The sequence below is a fragment of the Tiliqua scincoides genome, chromosome 3 (genome assembly GCF_035046505.1).
Source record: "Tiliqua scincoides isolate rTilSci1 chromosome 3, rTilSci1.hap2, whole genome shotgun sequence".
Taxonomy (NCBI): Eukaryota; Metazoa; Chordata; class Lepidosauria; order Squamata; family Scincidae; genus Tiliqua; species Tiliqua scincoides.
Window position 1 is genome coordinate 150,844,947 of NC_089823.1, and position 9,570 is coordinate 150,854,516.

Consider the following 9,570-nt stretch of genomic DNA (forward strand, 5'->3'; position numbering starts at 1 on the left):
CAATTTACTGACACAGTCTCTGAGAGCCACTGGCATGAGGGCCGCACCTCTAGTCATTTGTGCCAATGTCCTGGAAGCACACAATGGTGTCTCAGCTTTCCTGCCACTGCAAAATGCCTTGCGCTACCAGAGTGTGAATTCCAGCAGCACAAGGCCCAGATAGGGCTGGGCCATAAGTGAAAGAAGTATTCTTATGAAACACATGTTGAAATCTGAGAGAGGGAGGATGTAGCAAATAACACAGGGCAATGAATGCCAGACTCTCAATGAGTTTGTCATTAGCTTGTCCACATGGTTACAAAATATTGTCTACACTTCTGTTTACACAGTGTTGTTTACAACTTAGTGTACAATTGTGACGTAGAAGATGACAAAACCTAATATTTGCAGTTCTGACAGATGTGGACAGTTTTCATCAGATTAAAAAAAAAAAAAAAAGCACCTTTGCTTAAAACTCTTGTTTATAGAATATCACCCCAAATAAAATAATAAGGTACGGAGCAATTTAACTTCAATGGAAGTTGCCATAAGCATGGTAACATCTAGTTTATTCCTAAGCTCCTAAATAAAACCTGACTCATCAATAAAACCTAGTAGTTTTAGGTCACTGGAGGCAGTGAGGATCTGGATGGGGGCTAACAAGCTGAAATTAAATTCGGATAAGACAAAGGCTCTCCTGGTTCGGAAATCCTCGATGCAGGTGCTCGACTATCGGCTTGCGCTGAATGGGGTTGCACTCCCCCTGAAGGAGGAGGTCTGCAGCTTGGGGGTCCACCTGGACTCACAGCTGCTCCTGGATTCCCATGCCACGGTGACATCGAGGTTAGATTATTGTAACGTGCTCTATGTGGGGCTGCCCTTGAAGACAGTTTGGAAACTGCAACTAGTGCAGAATGCGGCGGCCCATGTAGATACTGAAGGTAGGCGGTTTGACTCTGTCAGTCCGCTTCTCCAGCGGCTGCACTGGCTACCCATTCGTTTCCAGGCCCAATTCAAGGTGCTAGTTTTGACGTTTAAAGTCCTATACTGCTCTGGGCCAGGGTATCTCAGAGACTGCCTACTCCCGTACAATCCAGCCCGTCCTCTTAGGTCATCAGAGAAGGCCTTTTTACAAGTGCTGCAGCCTAGGGAAGTATGTGGGGCAGCGGCAAGAAATAGGGCCTTCTCAGTAGTGGCACCATGGAATTCCCTTCCCCTTGACTTAAGAACTGCTCCCTCTCTTGAAACCTTTCGGCGAGGCCTGAAGACCTTCTGTTTAGACAAGCCTTCTGAGTTCCTGGCCTTTTTAACATCACTTAATATTTTTTAACATCTGTTTACAGGCCTGATCCTTTTATAATTTGCTGTGCTATGCTCTTATCTGACTAGTTTTTATCTAACTACTGTTTTTACAATATGTTACAATTTGTTATTTTTTAATCTGTTTTAAACTATGTTTTTAATGTGTTTTAACCTTGTTTTGTAAGCCGCCTTGAGTCCCTTTGGGGAGAAAGGCGGGGTAAAAATAAAGTATAATAATACTATAATAATAGTTAAGGTTCAGTCTTATTTAAAGCCAATTACATATTACTGATACTTCTTTATTGATCTTTGGGTGAAAAGAGTATATTTTGGTGTATTCATTTTAAGTACATATTTTTCTTAATAATAATATATATAATATACAGTATTTATATACCGCCTTTCTTGGTCTTTATTCAAGACTTTATTCAAGGCGGTTTACATAGGCAGGCTTATTAAATCCACGCAGGGATTTTTACAAATTGAAAGAAGGTTCTCTCTTTCAAGAACCACCACATTCGAGCTGTTACACTCCGATCTGGTTTAACATTCTGGCCTCCATCCTCCCACGCTCCGAGCAGATGGAACAGCTCAGCTGCAGCTTGTCAGCTGCTTCAAGGTCGCACGGTGCCGGTGGCCTCGAACTGGCGACCTTGTGGATGTTAATCTTCAGGCAAATGGAGGCTCTACCCTCTAGACCAGACCTCCTGCCCTATCTGTACTATCTTGATTGGAAGCTGTTTTTTCATCCATACTGTTTTGAGCTCTCTTTCTAAGGCTGTAATACTACACACACTTTCCTGGGAGTAGGCCCCGTTGAACACAATGGGACTTACTTCTGAGTAAACATGCAGAGGATTGGGCTGTCAAGCTATGATAGTGTAATATAGAGCCCAATCCTATCCCTGGCAGGGCTGCTAAATGCAGTGGCACCAAAATGGTGACCGCTGTATCCTGTTGTGGCCCTGCGGAGGCTGCTGGAGGTCTCCTCAGGGGAAGGGGATGTTCATCCCCTTCCCCTAAGTAAGTGCACCGCCCTGCAATGGGGCTACTCAAGTCTGTGCCTGCTATTTTGCTGGTGCTAATTGATAACCTCCATGTAGGGCTTTGCAGTCTGACATGAAGGATAGGATCCGGCAGAGCCCTCCACCAGTCCCACCTCCCTCCTGGGCTGGTCACTTCCCCCTCCCAGAATGCCTTCCCTGCCCAGAAAACCTGCTCCACCATCCAGCGGTGCGACTTACCCTCGGGCACTCCCACTGCATAGCCATTCAGTGCTAATGTCCAGCACTGGAACTCAGGGGCTTTAGGATTAGGCCCATAGTGGCTAACAGTATACCAACTTTGTTCCTGATTCAAATGTCGGCTCTGCCCACACAAATCCAGGCACACATAGCTATTCTTACTTTTGGTTGCCTCACCCCCTCCTGTCTCTGCAGTCTTCTGCAGTATAAACAGTTGTAAGCTGGATTCCTGCATTCTTCGCTCCTGACAGGGAGCCCCAGAAATGATGGGAAGAGCCAGCTGAATGGTGCCCCAAGGTGCCCCACTCTGATAACATGTGGGAACACCATCCGACTGAGGAACCATCTAGTCCCACCAGAGGAGGTCACAAGGTGGTGATAGAACAGTTCCAGCCCATAAGCAGAGATCTGAGCAAGGAAGGAAAGGCATTAAGAGAGAAGTGAGAGAAGATTTCAGCATGGAACCAGGGAAAACTGGCTTAAGATGGGTAGGTGGGAGGGGGGGAGAGGAAGGCATCTGACATACTGAAGGGATTCAGATCCCACAATAGGCACAAGCACAGCAGTGTAGCAGTGGATGGGTTGGGATCTCCGATATCCAGACAAACAATTTTCACCCCATTGAGGGAAAAGGCAAGCCTCAACCTGAGATGAAGTCAGAGGCCATGAAGAAGAGGGGATAAATGGAAGACAAGCTGCTCTAGTAGCCAAGGAACTCTGGCACAGGGAAAGAAGACCAGGGGAACCATAACTGCCTTGTGTATCCTTATAATAAAAGTAATTGAAGAACTCCAGGCATGAACTGACTGCTGTGGCATGAGGATGACTTTTTTTGAGTTCTTACAATGTCAAGTTGAGGGTGGGGGGAGACACACAACAGCTTTTCACAGCTCTTGCCAGCCAAATTATTTTAAAGTAATGCAAAACTGAGTCCCTTTTGTGTAATTTCTTTCACAGACAAATTAATCCAGACCTTTTGAACCAAGTGGTTACAATGGTTCGGAAAGGAATTATACTGCACATGTGACATGCAAAGATATCTATGGGAAGCATGCAACAAACTTCTCCAACACAACCATGTCCCATGTGGATTCTGTACTAGTACTACTACTCTACTTACTACTACTCTACTACCAGCACTACTACTCTACTCACTGTGAACAGCCCTGGAAGACTGCACCAGGGCCAGCCCAATACTTCTTGAAAAAAGATTAACTGCTTGTGGTGTGTATGCTCATCCCATTTTTCCCTCTGTGAATAAGATTTTTATATTGTTGCAAAAATATGCAAAATCTGTCTGACCAGAAACAATGCACATACATATATACCCCAGACACCTGCCCATAAGTCGCTCTCACAGATAGGTTTTGAGCCCCAACTCATGGAATTTTCTGTGACACTCAGATAAGTCAGGGGTTAAACTTAAGGGGGTCTGACTATAATTTTGTCTGATTTTACCCAAGGCCAGGTCCTGAAAAATAACCTTCCAGTAATTGTTACCTAAAAACTGTAGTTCTAATTTATTAAAAATACAATAAAAGATCATAAGATGCATTTTTGATCATTAACTTTTAAAATTCTGGTCTTCACAACATTTGTGTAAACAGTGTCAGAGTAAGTGCCTGTAAACAACATACCAGCAGAATCATCAGTCAAATCCTTCTTGAAGGTGCCTAGTGTGTGAAGCCAGAGGCTCTACATATAACATGCAACATAACACATGCAATTGGGAGTGTGCTGTTCATTTCACAGCAGGGAGACAAGCAACAAGGACTGAGCTGCGCACAGTTGCAACCCTACTGAGTCAGAAGCAGACCCAGTGCTATCCATGGGTGTTACTCTTAAGTACTGGTGCATTGCAGCCTGGGACCTTGTTTCAGTTGGAAATGAGGATCCCATCCTGGGGTTTTAAAAACCAGACCCCTAAACTTGGGGGGGGGGGTGAAATTCTTTGCAAATGACTTGCCAGGAATGTTCAGAGGCAGCAGCAAAAGAAGGAGGCATTTCCCTTCTTCTCCAAACTGGAAGGGAGACAAAGGAGCTTCTGGGAATTGTGGGGAGGCTTTGTGGGAGCATGTGCTGCATTCCATAGCAGCAGCCCATACAAACTACAGTTCCCAGAAGCGTCTTCTCTTCTCTTCCTATCTGGAGAAGAGGCTATCTCTGAATACCGTAATTACTGGTAAAAATTATCCTTTTTCTCCACCTGCTTCCTGCTTCTCAGCCCATTTCCAGCCCCCCCCCCCCAACTTCACCAGACAGCTGCTGAGTTTCTGTAAGCTTCCCAGAAGCTCCCAGAGGATCCTGCGTCATTCACTGCATTGACCCAGGTATAAGTTGACCCAGGATCTCAGGCTCCATTTTTATGCATAATTTTTTCAACCTATAGGCGAGTATATGCGGTGTATATCACAGGGGGTGATCTCTCTCCCTCGCTCCCCACCTCCCTCTCAAACTACTTTCAACACTTTAGATCAGGGGTGTCAAACTCCTTTCATAAAGCAGACTGAATAGCATTCATGGGGCTTGCTAAAGGCCAGAAGTGTTACCATTTAAGCAGATAATGGCCAGAAATAAGCACTTTGTTCTTGCATAGGAACTCATTAGTTGCAAATGACAGAAGAGAAAATATGATATGATCTTGATCAGATTTTCAAGATATGAGCCCAATTATCATGTGGGCCAATCTTTTAGCAGTGCTGTTTCTGCCAAGGCACTTTGCAGCTCAGGTGTTCTGTGAAGTGACACAGCACCAGAAGGTGCTGGTGAAAGGGTGGCCCATAACTGGGCTCTCCCATCTTCTTGAAAGCATCTCCCTCTCTCACCCCTTTTGGTCTGCACCTTACTCTGTAGCATTCCTTGCCTTCTGAGGCCTCCTTCCATCTCTCCTTCAGAGGTTTGGCAGAAGTGGCACGGCTGACAGGACAGCTCTGGGAGAGCCCAATTATTACCAGATAAAGAACTTCCATGGCCCATATCTGGCCTGTGGGCCTTATGTTTGACCCCCCCTGCTTTAGATACTAACTTTTGTCTTCAGTCTCAAATTGATGATTCAGGGAATAGCAATGCTATGTATCAACATTGTGCTGCATCAGGACGGTATAAGTGGAGTCGTGTTGTTGACCAAGACAGCAGAAAATTGAGGGAAGGAGTTAACAATGGTTACACCTGAGTAGAGGCAGCAGGAAGGTCTTTTGGGATTAGAGTTATGTGGGGCAACTAAATATAACTCTGCACTCCTTGCCCTCCCTATGTCTTTTGTCCAGCCTTGATGAGTTTGCCCGGTGCTTCTCTTTTGCAAAACTATACTAAAGGAACAACAAGTCTGCATCTATGTTGACACAGAGAGCTCCACCAGCCTGCCACTGTGTCAGGTGGCCAGAGGCAAGGACAGCTTTATTTATTTAGGTGTTTTAGTTTATTTAATTGCTATCCCACCTCCTCCCAAAGGGCAGGTAAAAATACTTACAAATCAAACAAAATAAGTATTATAAAATATATTATTTTATCTATTATATTTTCTATATTATAAAAATGAAAATTGCTATCTATTTTATATACCATTCCTCAACAGGGATTATCAGAGCAATTAGCAACAATTAAAATAATCAACAAACCAATATAATAAAATATTAATAAAAATATTAAAAGAAAAGGAAAGTAGCAACTACAGTAAATGTTTACCCATACCTGCTTAATTCTAATCTCTGAGCCATTGCCCAAAGAGGACATTTTTCACAGTTCTTCCAGAAACTAGAATACAAAGCCAAGCTCAGATCTAAACATATTCTCAAAGACAGTAGCTCCACAATTGCAGAGCAGTCACTTAGAATGTCTGTTGGCATGCCCTAATTCAAACTTTTGCACACAGATGAAAGACAACTTTAGTTAATAGTACTGTGCAAGCTTGTCAATACGCACTATTGCAAATTTACAAATAAAATCTGCCACTGCCTTAGTAAGGAATGCAAGAAGCAAAGAGCAGGATCACTTGCCTCCTCTCTCAGGACGTCAATAATGGCATAGTGATTCAGATACTAAGAGTTCATGCCTACTCAGAAGTAGGCCCAATTATATTCAGTGGGGCTTACTTCCAGGTAAGAATAAGGATCAGATTGCAGCCTAGGGGCCCAATCTTAAAGATGCACAGCGCCAGTGCTGAGCTCCAGCGCCAGCGCTGGGTGTTGCAAATGTGCCTTAAAGTGCATTTATGACATCCTGTGTCAAGTCAGCACTAGCTGGACACCACCCAGAGCTAGGTAAGTGTTCTGGGCAGCAATGAGGGCCTTGGTAAAACAGCTGGCGTAGACACGAGAAGCCCCATTGTGGGGCTTGGGGCTTTGCCCAGGGAAAGATAAATGTCCCTTCCCTTGAGGAGACCTCCAGCAGCCTTGGCAGTGCTGCTGGATGCAGTGGTAGCCGTTTTGGCACTGCACCTACACCTACATGAGGAAGCTGCACCTACACCTACACCTGCACCTACACCTCATGAGGAAGCTGTTTGAACCATTCACTAATGAGGCTATAGTATATCTCCAAAACTAGATGCCAAACTAGATAGGGCAAAACAGATGTCATTTTTGGAATCAGCACCCCAAATTCATATCAAACCACCATAAAGTTTGGGAAAAACCTTTCTCCCTCAGTTTTGTAGGCCTGTGATAATTTACAGGCCTGTTATAATTTTGTAGGCCTGTGATTAATTGGAGGCAGGCTGTGCAGCATGGCCTTTCCCAGTTTGAAGAGACACTTTGCCAACAGTCTGAGGCTAAGAGGCAAAGAAGGAAGGCCCATAGCCAGGGAGACAGACCAGGGACAGACTGCACTTGCTCCCGGTGTGGAAGGGATTGTCACTCCCAGATTGGCCTTTTCAGCCACACTAGACGCTGTGCCAGAACCACCTTTCAGAGCGCGATACCATAGTCTTTCGAGACTGAAGGTTGCCAATACAATCGATAATTTACTGACTCCCTGTGCTGGATACTGTTTTATGATAGTTAATGTTTAAAGGCCACCGGGTAGATGAGTCTCATTAGCCTGGGAAGGCAGCTCATCTGAGAGAAGGAAAACTCTGATCCCAAGCCTCCACTGCCTTGTGGCTACATCCAGTTATGGAAAAGGCTTCAGGAGTCAACCTCGAGGCAAAATCAGGAGCCGGAGTCCCTGAGACAGTTCATGGCTGAACACAGTCACGCTATGGCAACTCCGGCAACTCCTGTGACACCTCTGGAACCAACCGTATTGGCTTCTGCCTTTTCATTGGACCATTTCAGTGACTTGGAAAGGGGGGGTTTGCTGCATGGGTAGCAGCCTACCCTCCATATCTACTTTACCCAGGCTTCGCGCACTGGAGAGGACACTCTGTTCCAGAACCACTATTCAGAGCACGATACCATAGTCTTCCGAGACTGAAGGATGCCAACACACAATGTTTAAAGGATAGGCTGCATGGCATACTTTTGACAGACAAGAATCCTGAATAGATGTATCAATGGGACTTATTTCTGGGTAGGCGCTCTTAAGATTGATCATTGACGTCACATACTTTATGAATGCATCTGTTATTATACTGGGAAATTTTACTTGGGTTTTCTTTAGTTCTACACACATTAAATAATATGTTGAATTCCGCCAGAGAAGAAGCACAGTAGTATCTTTAGATAGTCAAATATGGAAGCATCTTTTGTTAAATCAGGGGCAATGAAAGCAAGAGAAGAACTCCGGTGAGTCCACGCTGCATACTCATCCCCCCAGACACTCCTTCTCAGCCTCTTTGTTAAACACTACGATGCTCTCCTCCTGCCTATTGACGCTCCTCCGCTCCAATGACCCCTCCCTGGGTTCAGTCGCGAGCTGGGGCTTCCGCAGCCCTGCCTCCTTCCTCCGTCACCGCTCGCCCCCCCCCCCCGTGCTTGCTTTCCCTTTTAGATGATCCTTTCCCATAGAAACCCTCCTGAATCTCAGGTTCACACGCTTTCTCTGCGAGCGCTCGCTCTCTTCTTATGTACTCCTTCAGTGACTTTCCCTCTGTGCCTTTGTTGCTTGTACCTGCCTTTTGGAAAGATTTGTTGCAATTTTGCAGCCCGATTCCATGTTTCTTAAAAGAAAGACAGGCTGACTTGAATAAATTCCCCCTCCCCCAATAAAGGCAGCCCTAAGAAATAAAGGCTGCAATCCTAGCCACACTTTCCTGGGAGTAAGCCTCACTGGACACAGTGGCACTTACTTCTGAGTAGACATGCATAGGGTTGGGCCCTAATGACGCAATTCTATCTATGCAGCATTACTTGGAAGTAATTCCCATATGTTCAATGTTGTTGACTCCCAAGAAAAGTTAAAGCCCAATTCTATGCCTTTCTACTCAAAAGTAAGGCCCATTATAGTCAATAGGACTTACTTGTGGAAAGTGTGGATAGGATTGCAGCCCAATTCCTGTGTTCAATGCTGTTGACTTCCAAGGAAAGTTAGAGCCCAAGCCTATGCCTGTCTACTCAGAATCCGCTAGGGCTTACTCCCAGGAAAATGTGGATAGGATTGCAGCCTGAGAGCACAAGCCTATGCATGTCTACTCAGAAGTAAAGCCCAGTGTAGTCAATAGGACTTACTCCCAGGTAAGTGCAGATAGGATTGCAGCCTGAGAGCCCAAGCCTATGCCTGTCTACTCAGAAGTAAGGCCCATTATAGTCAGGATACTCCCATTATACTCCCAGGAAAGTGCGGTTAGGATTGCAGCCTGAGAGCCTAACCCTATGCATGTCTACTCAGAAATAAGGCCCGTTATAGTCAGTAGGGCTACTCCCAGGAAAGTGTGGACAGCATTGCAGGCTGAGTGAGCACAGGAAAGGAATAAAAATGAACTTCACAGAACGCAGGTGATTTTTTAAAACCAGCTGCTGCTCCCTGTATGCAGCGCAGTCTCAATGCCTGTCGAACAGTTTACAAACGAGCTGAACCGGAGAGGAGCAGCCAGAGAACGTCACGTGACGGAATCCGCAGCAGGGAAGCGCTCCTTTCTCGGCTGCCCTCCCCCCCCGCCAGGTCACGT